Here is an 11,478-nt window from a genome sequence, read left to right on the forward strand (position 1 = left end):
CGAGCCAAGTTGTCAATTTTATTACGTAAAAGAGACGTTATAGAAAGTTCCGATGTGATAACACCGTTTTGTAGATAATATTGTAGATAATTTACGAACTTAAAGATCTATTTTTTCACTTATTACCAAACCTACGACCTCTTCCATTATAACGATCTGACTGATAGAATCTTTCAATAGTAAGAAAGTGGTGTAACAATATGTCATGCGAATTCATTAATGAAACGAGTGATTAGATATTTTTTCACATTATAGAGTATTAACAGAAGTCTTCAGTTAATGCTTACCACGTTAAACGATTTCTTGTCTATTAATTTAAAGTAAATACTTTAAACTATTTGCATTAAAGCAACTAGATTAAAATCTCGCTGACCCGAAACTTTTAGCGACAGTCGTTTGGTTTGGCTTTATCATAGCGCCATCTAGTATTCAAAGTGCATTAGATTTAATATGATTTAAATTAATTGTAAATCTGTTCTTTATAATTCACTTACCAGAATGTTACTGTTAAAGTCACCCGAGCTAGGTAATTTTTAAACATGGTAAATAAAACTGACTACATCTTTTTAAATAATTTGTTACTTATTTCTCTTCAGTATTTAAATTAACTAGCGGCAAAAGTTTGACTTACTGATGTTTCTTTCACCCATCAAGTCAACTGGAATAAATCAAATTATTTAAGCTAAGCCTCGCTCTGAGGAAATAATCTTACAGGTAACATATGCATTTTGAGTTGTAAGACTCAACCACTTATTTAAGAATAGCTTCGAAAAATGAAAACAAGAAAAGAGAAAATAAAAATAAAAAACGTTTTTAGCATTTAACAAGGAAAATGTGAACACTATGAAATTAACCTAAATACTAGCTCGTCAAAAGTTTGATATGCAAACGCTTATATCGGCCATATCAAAGCGAATGTTTGCAGTTATTCGCAATGACGGTCGTGCAACTCACTACTGAGACCTCTTGTTGGGCATTTCCTACCCTGTTTAGGACTTCATTTTGGTATGGTCTTAAACTTTTGACCAGCTAGTATTTAGGTTAATTTCATAGTGTTCACATTTTCCCTATTAAATGCTAAAAATGTTTTGTTTTTTTTTTATTTTCCCTTTTCTTATTTTCATCTTTCGAAGCTCTACTCAAATAAGTGGTTGAGTCTAACAACGCAAAATGCATATTTTTTCTTTATGTTCATTGGCCTTAAGATTTTGGCCAGCAGTGTATATAATACATCTTTATATATACGGTACATCTATATATATATGTTACATCTGTAGATATATGTTACCTATTTATATATATGTAACATCTGTAGATATATTGTACATCTTTATAAATGTTATATATATATGTTACATCTGTAGGTATATGGTACATCTTTACATAAATGTTACATCTGTAGATATATGCTACCTATTTATATACATGTTACATCTGTAGATATATGGAACATATTTATATGTATGTTACATCTATAGATATATTGTACATCTTTATATATATGTTACATCTGTAGGTATATGGTACATCTATATATATATGGTACATATTTATATGTATGTTACATCTGTAGATATATGTTCCATCTGTAGATATGTTGTACCTTTTTATATATATGTTACATTAATAGGTATATTGTACATCTTTATATATATATGTTACATCAATAGATATATTGTACATCTTTATATATATGTCACATCTATAGATATATGTTACCTATTTATATGCATGTTACATCTGTAGATATATGGTACATATTTATATGTATGTTAGATCTATAGATATATTGTACATCTTTATATATGTGACATCTGTAGATATATGGTACATATTTATATATATGTTATGTCTCTAGATATGTGTTACATCTGTAGGTGAAGATGGAACTGGTGAATAATTATTAACGTGATCACATAAAACTGGATAAATACATTGATATGAGTCAAGAATATATTTGTTTCTTAATTGTCAGGTGGTAAGTTATAGAAGAGAAATATTTGCTGGTTAGGGGTACTTATAAGATTACAGAAAACATGTCCATAAGGCGGTAGGGGTCAAATGACCCCCACTTCAGAAAAACCATATGCTCTCAGAGGGGGATTGAAGAAAAGAAGAGTGGGAGAAAAGGAAAGAAAACATGGAAGGAATATTGGATCGGATAGAAAGAAAACATGGAAGGAATATTGGATCGGATAGAAAGAAAACATGGAAGGAATATTGGATCAGATAGAAAGAAAACATGGAAGGAATATTGGATTGGATAGAATGAAAACATGGAAGGAATATAAATCGGATAGAAAGAAAACATGGAAGGAATATTGGATTGGATAGAAAGAAAACATGGAAGGAATATGGATTGGATAGAAAGAAAACATGGAAGGAATATTGGATCGGATAGAAAGAAAACATGGAAGGAATATTGGATTGATAGAATGAAACATGGAAGGAATATTGATCGATAGAAAGAAAACATGGAAGGAATACGGATTGTATAGAAAGAAAACATGGAAGGAATATTGGATCAGATAGAAAGAAAACATGGAAGGAATATTGGATCGAATAGAAAGAAAACATGGAAGGAATATGGATCAGATAGAAAGAAAACATGGAAGGTATTGGATCAGATAGAAAGAAAACATGGAAGGAATATTGGATTGGATAGAAAGAAAACATGGAAGGAATATTGGATCGGATAGAAAGAAAACATGGAAGGAATATTGATCGAATAGAAAAGAAAACATGGAAGGAATATTGATCAGATAGAAAGAAAACATGGAAGGAATATTGATCGATAGAAAGAAAACATGGAAGAAATATGGATCGATAGATAGAAAGAAAACATGGAAGGAATATTGATCGATAGAAAGAAAACATGGAAGGAATATTGATCAGATAGAAAGAAAACATGGAAGGAATATGGATTGGATAGAAAGAAAACATGGAAGGAATATTGGATTGGATAGAATGAAAACATGGAAGGAATATGGATCGGATAGAAAGAAAACATGGAATGAATATGGATTGGATAGAAAGAAAACATGGAAGGAATATTGGATTGGATAGAATGAAAACATGGAAGGAATATGGATTGGATAGAAAGAAAACATGGAAGGAATATTGGATCAGATAGAAAGAAAACATGGAAGGAATATTGGATTGGATAGAAATAAAACATGTAAGGAATATGGATCGGATAGAAAGAAAACATAGAAGGAATATTGGATCGGAGAGAAAGAAAGCATGGAAAGAATATGGATCGGATAGAAAGAAAACATGGAAGGAATATTGGATCGGATAGAAAGAAAACATGGAAGGAAAACGGATTGTATAGAAAGAAAACATGGAAGGAATATTGGATCAGATAGAAAGAAAACATGGAAGGAATATTGGATCGAATAGAAAGAAAACATGGAAGGAATATGGATCAGATAGAAAGAAAACATGGAAGGTATTGGATCGGATAGAAAGAAAACATGGAAGGAATATTGGATCGGATAGAAAGAAAACATGGAAGGAATATGGATCGGATAGAAAGAAAACATGGAAGGAATTTTGGATCGGATAGAAAGAAAACATGGAAGGAATATTGGATCAGATAGAAAGAAAACATGGAAGGAATATGGATTGGATAGAAAGAAAACATGGAAGGAATATTGGATTGGATAGAATGAAAACATGGAAGGAATATGGATCGGATAGAAAGAAAACATGGAAGGAATATTGGATCAGATAGAAAGAAAACATGGAAGGAATATTGGATTGGATAGAAATAAAACATGTAAGGAATATGGATCGGATAGAAAGAAAACATGGAAGGAATATTGGATCGGAGAGAAAGAAAGCATGGAAAGAATATGGATCAGATAGAAAGAAAACATGGAAGGAATATGGATCGGATAGAAAGTAAACATGGAAGGAATATGGATCGCATAGAAAGAAAACATGGAAGGAATATGGATCGGATAGAAAGAAAACATGGAAGGAATATGGATCGGATAGAAAGAAAACATGGAAGTAATATTGGATCGGATAGAAAGAAAACATGGAAAGAATATGGATCGGATAGAAAGACAGAGAAATCACAGTAAGAATATTAAGTTTAAAATTTAACTTTTCTTCACTCATTTCTTTACACAATTGACCACTGGATCGAGCAAGATGATGCACTCACCAGTGTAATTCTGTATCTTTTTTTTTTCTTTCACGTCTCGTTATGGTTGAATAATGAATATGTAGAATTCCTTTTCTAAACAGAATAAAAGTTTCTTTTCTGATAATTAATATTTATCTGGTGAGAAAGTTGTTTTATAAGAAAAATACTTTTTCTAAGTTTTCGCATTTTAATTGGATAATAAAAAGTTGTTTTGAATTAACCACAAAGCTACACAATGGGCTATCTGTACTTTGCCCACCACGGTTATGAAAACCCACTTTTTAGCGTTTTAAATCCACAGAAATACCGCTGAGCCACTAGGGGGCGTTGTAAAAGTATTCTTAACTCTATTATTAAATGTTTATTTTGATCTAAAATATATTTATGTATTTATATTTTGTGAATAATTTAATAATATTTAGAATATTAATCTCTGGTCATCATTTGTGTGTGTGTTTTCTTATAGCAAAGCCATATCAGGTTATCTGCTGAGTCTACCAAAGGTAATCGAAGCCCTGATTTTAGCGTTGTTAATTTGTAGACTTACCGCTGTACATCTTTTGCGTACTTTACGCCATTTTTTTTTGCATATTTAGCCTGACCTGAATATTGAATACTGATTTATTTTTTAAGACTACACTACTACCTTACTATCTTACTACACTACTACCTTACTACACTACAACCTTACTACACTACTATCGTACTACACGACTATCTTACTACACTACTACCTTACTACACTACAACCTTACTACACTACTATCGTACTACACGACTATCTTACTACACTACTACCTTACTACACTACAACCTTACTAGACTATCTTACTACACTAGTATCTTACTACACTACTACCTTACTACACTACAACCTTACTACACTACTATCTTACTACACTACTACCTTACTACACTACTCATATTCAGTTCAATGATTTTTCTCCCCATTTTTGAACTAATCAGTTTTTACCTTTTCCTGTTCTAAGTCTTTTTCGTAATAAGTACAAAGATGCTGGGAAAAGACACGCACGCGATTGTCACAAAGTCATATGCCAAAATTGTTACAAAGTCATGGACAATGACTATAGAAACAGAAATATACAAAGACCCCACAGTGATATATTGAAGACCGGTAGAAGTTCAAAGTTTTCCGCTATACCAAAAGAAGATATCAAATTTTTTTGTTCTAGTCTATCTACATCATCATTTGTGATGGAAATCAAAATAATGAAGAGTCAGTAGAAAGAAGTATAGACTGGTTGAAATTCTCAAGAAATCAGTTTGACTGACTCAGTTTTGACAAAAGTCGAAAGCACTGTTTCAAAAGAGGCACACGATTTTCAGGAAGAAACTCTTTTGGAAAAGGTGGAACCTCTCAGAGTAAATTGTGATTCGTCCAGTAACGATTCAGGTGATCAAAATGAAACTATTCAGAAAGATCAGTCGGCAGAAAAAGTTAGTAGTTCAAAACCACATCGGGTTATCTACAGGATTCGCCGACCATTTCACGCTAAGTGGTATATAAAATTCCCTTGGGTATCTTATCATTAAGATTCTGATTCTGCAGCTTGTTACCCTTGTGAAAAATTTGCTCCAAAATATTGTAAGACATTCACATTTGTTAGAGATTGCTAAAACACGCTAAAAGTGTAAGCCATCAAAATTCAATGATAGCATGGATCCGTTCAAAAGCAACAGAAATTCGCCAGAGCTCTGTACTAGTTCAAGCCAAAAAACAAAGGGAAAATAAAGTACAACTGAGCAGACTTTATCTTTCAGAAGTGATAGAAACAAAACATTGCCATCAGGGGTGACCATGAAGAAAGTCTTAATGTATGTGATTCTTATGATGTAAATTTTCTTCAACTTCTACACCTGCAGAATAAGAATCTTCCACGGTTTAAGGAAAAGTTCACAAAGCTTGTTGGTCGACATAAACAATGGTTGAGTTGGGAAAATTAAAAGCTGATGAAGTAAAATCCAGTGTTCCGTCATTGCAGATGAAACCATGGATGCCAGTCATGACGAGCAACTTTTTCTCTACGTTTGAGAAAGTGTCATTAAAGAAAAGTGTTTAGGTTTGGTGAAGCCAACAAAAAATAAATTGATTACAGGAACCACAGGGTCTCGATCTTTCTTTGATAGTTGGCCAAGAATACGACGACACCAGTAACATGAAGGGTGAACATGTTGGGCTTTAAAGTCTAATCAAAACTGTGTCCCCCAAATCACTTTATGTCCATTTGTTTTGGTCACTTGCCTAATCTTGCCATTCAAAACACTAAAGATCACAGAGGATCACACAAGGAACAATACAATCATTTTGTACACAAGGAACAATACAATCATTTTGTACACAAGGAACAACACAATCATTTTGTACACAAGGAACAATACAATCATTTTGTACACAAGGAACAATACAATCATTTTGTACACAAGGAACAATACAATCATTTTGTTCTTTTGTCGAGGGAAGTTTCAAGCGCTACCAACTTTTTAAGGAAATTCAAAAAGTCACTGAGAGAAAGTCTCAGAGTGAGGCCTAATGGTCCTTAAGACATGCCGTAGCGGCGGCATTGAAGAAATGCATTGAAGCTAGAATTATCTCCTTAAAATTGTTTCAAACGATACCAGCACTTCGGCCACGGGTAAAGACCTTTTCGTTTCAATCTGTAGCTTAGAATTCATCTTCACTCTCCTAATCCTGGAAAAAAATGTAAGTGAAACTTTGTTTTTTTTTCAACTTACCTTTAATCAGAAAAAATGGATGTCTTTTTGGTGAGAAAATCTGCTGATGCAACAGTCAACAACCTTAAATCACCAGAGACAAATGAAAAGTTTTCGAAGCCACAAATCTGATGAGAGACATAAAAGAAATAATTACTGAAGAGCAAGATATTAGTTTCAAAGGACTGACCACTCCTCGCCGCCGAATACTGACAGAACGTGCCTTAGAACTGTATATGCATCTGCTACTGCAAATTTTGATTGTCCAACTCTTATACAACAGACGCCATCTTCTTTCTCACTGTTCAAATTTTAAAGAGCAAATTCAATCTCGTTTCGACGAAAAGTGATCAAAATATTTTTGTGTCATGACGTAACGGTTTGAACACCAAACACGCCATTTCAGCCGTGGGGTCGTTATAATGAGTGTAAATCCTCATAACGTAACGGTTTGAACACCAAACATGCCCTTTCAGCCGTGGGGGCGTTATAATGAGTGTAAATCCTCATAACGTAACGGTTTGAACACCAAACATGCCCTCTCAGCCGTGGGGGCGTTATAATGAGTGTAAATCCTCATAACGTAACGGTTTGAACACCAAACATGCCCTTTCAGCCGTGGGGGCGTTATAATGAGTGTAAATCCTCATGACGTAACGGTTTGAACACCAAACACGCCCTCTCAGCCGTGGGGGCGTTATAATGAGTGTAAATCCTCATAATGTAACGGTCTGAACACCAAACTTGCCCTTTCAGCCGTGGGGTCGTTATAATGAGTGTAAATCCTCATGACGTAACGGTTTGAACACCAAATATGCCCTTTCAGCCGTGGGGTCGTTATAATGAGTGTAAATCCTCATAACGTAACGGTTTGAACACCAAACATGCCCTCTCAGCCGTGGGGGCGTTATAATGAGTGTAAATCCTCATAACGTAACGGTTTGAACACCAAACATGCCCTTTCAGCCGTGGGGGCGTTATAATGAGTGTAAATCCTCATGACGTAACGGTTTGAACACCAAACACGCCCTCTCAGCCGTGGGGGCGTTATAATGAGTGTAAATCCTCATAATGTAACGGTCTGAACACCAAACTTGCCCTTTCAGCCGTGGGGTCGTTATAATGAGTGTAAATCCTCATGACGTAACGGTTTGAACACCAAATATGCCCTTTCAGCCGTGGGGTCGTTATAATGAGTGTAAATCCCACTGTTTGTTGGTAAGAATCGCCCAAGAGTTGACGGTGGGCGGTGATGACTAGCTGCCTTCCCTCTAGTCTTACCCTGCTAAATTAGGGACGACTAGCGCAGATAGCTCTCGTGTAGCTTTACACGAAATTCAAAACAAACCAGACCATAATGTAACCATGATGATGTCTCGTTACTTTGTGACTTTCATGAACTGAATAAGAATCAGTTATCTTCAAGAAGAAAGATTCTGGTTGGTCTTCTGGATCATGAAAAACAAATTCCCATTTGTCTTCAGGATATAATTTGTCAAAATGTATTTCTGAGAATGGCATTTCTCAACTCTTTCCATCTTATTATCAGTTGGAAATATTCAACACTGTTCCAGCCACATCCTGTTCTGTTGAAAGATCATTCTCGAATCAAAACTTACGTTCTATAATTGGATAAGAAAGACTGTCTCATATCGCCATTTTGATAGTGAACGGGAATGCACAAATTTTGTGATGAAGAACAAAATGGAAGAGATAATCAGTGCTTTCGCTCATCAGAAGAATCATGAACACTTATTGCATCCCGCGCTGGTACAGCGGTAAGTCTACGTATTTACAACCCTAAAATCAGGGGTTCGATTCTTCTCGGTAGACTCAGTAGACATCCCGCTCTAGTTTTGCTATAAGGAAACATACACACAAACACTTATTGCTTATTTCAATTGTATTGGGTCTTTATGTTACATGCGTTAGAAAAATAAAAACACTAGTTGCAATGAAACATTTGTTTACGGTTTTTGATCCTTACAATCAGATATATGTTCTTACTTTTTCGGAGTAATCAGAGTACTGAAAATTCATGCTTCATTTTTTTAATTCTAAATAATAAAGACATGATGTTACTTTTTCGGAGGGGTCAAGGTACTGACCTCCAGTTGGGAAATCTGCCCTGCGGGCGTGATATGAAATGCATATTTGTTAATAATTTTTATTGTATAAAATTTAACTGAGAAATGTCGGATAGTTTATTGTATAAAATTTAACTGAGAAATGTCGGATAGTTTATTGTATAAAACTAGGCTTAGGAAGCGAGAGTGTATAAATTAGATTAAAAATTGTTTGAAGGACGTCTAATTCAATAATTTAAGATTATTCTCGACCTCAAGTTCGTGTTATCTGTTGCGAATTATTTTCTACCTCAAACTAAATTTTTGAAATTAACAGTTTCGAAGTTGATTCTTAATCTAATCTAACATTAAAGAATTTCAAGATTTCTGGAGTCGCAACTTAAAACATAAGAGAAAGCTACGTCTCTTTTTTTTTTGTCATAGCTTCTTTATTAAAGTGTATCTCACAGAACTTGTGAAGTAAGTATTGTTAAAAACGCTAATCATAGAGTTACCGTGTTAGTGACTATGGCTAGGCCTCATATCTACCCGGGCCCGGCATGGCCAAGCGTGTTAAGGCGTGCGACTCGTAATCTGAGGGTCGCGGATTCGCATCTCCGTCGCGCCAAACATGCTCGCCCTTTCAGCCGTGGGGGCGTTATAATGTGACGGTCAATCCCACTATTCGTTGGTAAAAGAGTAGCCCAAGAGTTGGCGCTGGGTGGTGATGACTAGCTGCCTTCCCTCTAGTCTTACACTACTAAATTAGGGACGGCTAGCACAGATAGCCCTCGAGTAGCTTTGTGCGAAATTCAAAACAAATAATCATATCAAACTATTAAAATTAATTTATTAAACACTATGCAATTCTACCAGTAGTGACATTTTAATATATGTATTATATTTCGTATACAGTCGTAGTCTGTTTTTTTTATTCTATGACATACTTAAACAGTAATTTACCTGTAGTGTGTTTCGTACAGATATTACGATTCAGCTCAGGAAATGATTACATGATAGTCACTTGAGTGTTTCATTTTAAACTAGAGGCTTAATCACTTAACTAAAGAGCTTGAATTTAAAAGTAAAAGTTTTTATTAACAAGGATCCATTTTGAGTTTTCCTAGCTTACACGACACGATATGAATTGATGAGTGTCTATCTTTCAGCTAGGACTCGTTGGTTAACAAACTATTGTAATTACTAACCCTAACAGTTATTTTAATTAGCTTTGAAATAAGAATTGATAAGGCTGCATATTTATGAGGAAGGCGGTTTTCTATACTCATCTCAGTACTGTATTAGCTATATAACCATGAAACAGTAAACGTACAGTTAATAACGGCTTTTATTTAGTATATTCATAAGTACAACAAACATATTTATGCACCAATCACACACCTGCTCTATATTATGTACAGTATAGCGGCTTGCTGCTTACGTATTCAGTGCATATAGTTTTAGTAACTGTTACGAACGGGTAATACGAAACTGAAAAATACTGCTTTATTCTAGAGTCAATTAAGTGTTTGAAACGTTTACGATTGATGTTAAAGGATTATAGAGGGTTCAGTAAAGCCATCTTCTTTTATATATTTTACTTATTTGATGTCTCTTCACTTAAACAAATATCACAAAACTGAAATCAGAATTTGCACGAAATATTAAAAATAACCGTTAGACTGCGCTATACAAAAAAAAAAAAAGTGACCGTGCTACATTCTAGTGAGTTGGAGAATATTCCAACAAAATATTAAAATATGAACATAACATTAAACTATGTTGTTTTCAGAACAAAGTACATCTTAACAAAATGTTAAACTATGTTTTTTCAGAAGAAAGTACATACATGTCCGCACAAAATACATACGTTTTTAACCAAATGTTAAACTACGTTGTCTTCAGAACAACGCACATGTTCGAACAAAATGTCAAACTATGTTCTTTTCAGAACAAAGTACATGCCCGAATAAAATGTTAAACTATGTTCTTTTCAGAACAAAGTACATGCCCGAATAAAATGTTAAACTATGTTTTTTTCAGAACAAAGTACATGCCCGAACAAAATGTTAAACTATGTTCTTTTCAGAACAAAGTACATGTTCGAACAAAATGTTAAACTATGTTATTTTCAGAACAAATTACATGCCCGAACAAAATGTTAAACTATGTTCTTTTCAGAACAAAGTACATGCTCGAACAAAATGTTAAACTATGTTCTTTTCAGAACAAAGTACATGTTCGGACAAAATGTTAAACTATGTTCTTTTCAGAACAAAGTACATGTTCGAACAAAATGTTAAACTATGTTATTTTCAGAACAAAGTACATGTTCGGACAAACTGTTAAACTATGTTCTTTTCAGAACAAAGTACATGTTCGGACAAAATGTTAAACTATGTTCTTTTCAGAACAAAGTACATGTTCGAACAAAATGTTAAACTATGTTCTTTTCAGAACAAATATATGCCCGAACAAAATGTTAAACTATGTTCTTTTCAGAACAAAGTACATGTTCGGACA

Source organism: Tachypleus tridentatus, chromosome 1 (assembly GCF_004210375.1).
Source record: "Tachypleus tridentatus isolate NWPU-2018 chromosome 1, ASM421037v1, whole genome shotgun sequence".
NCBI classification, from domain to species: Eukaryota; Metazoa; Arthropoda; class Merostomata; order Xiphosura; family Limulidae; genus Tachypleus; species Tachypleus tridentatus.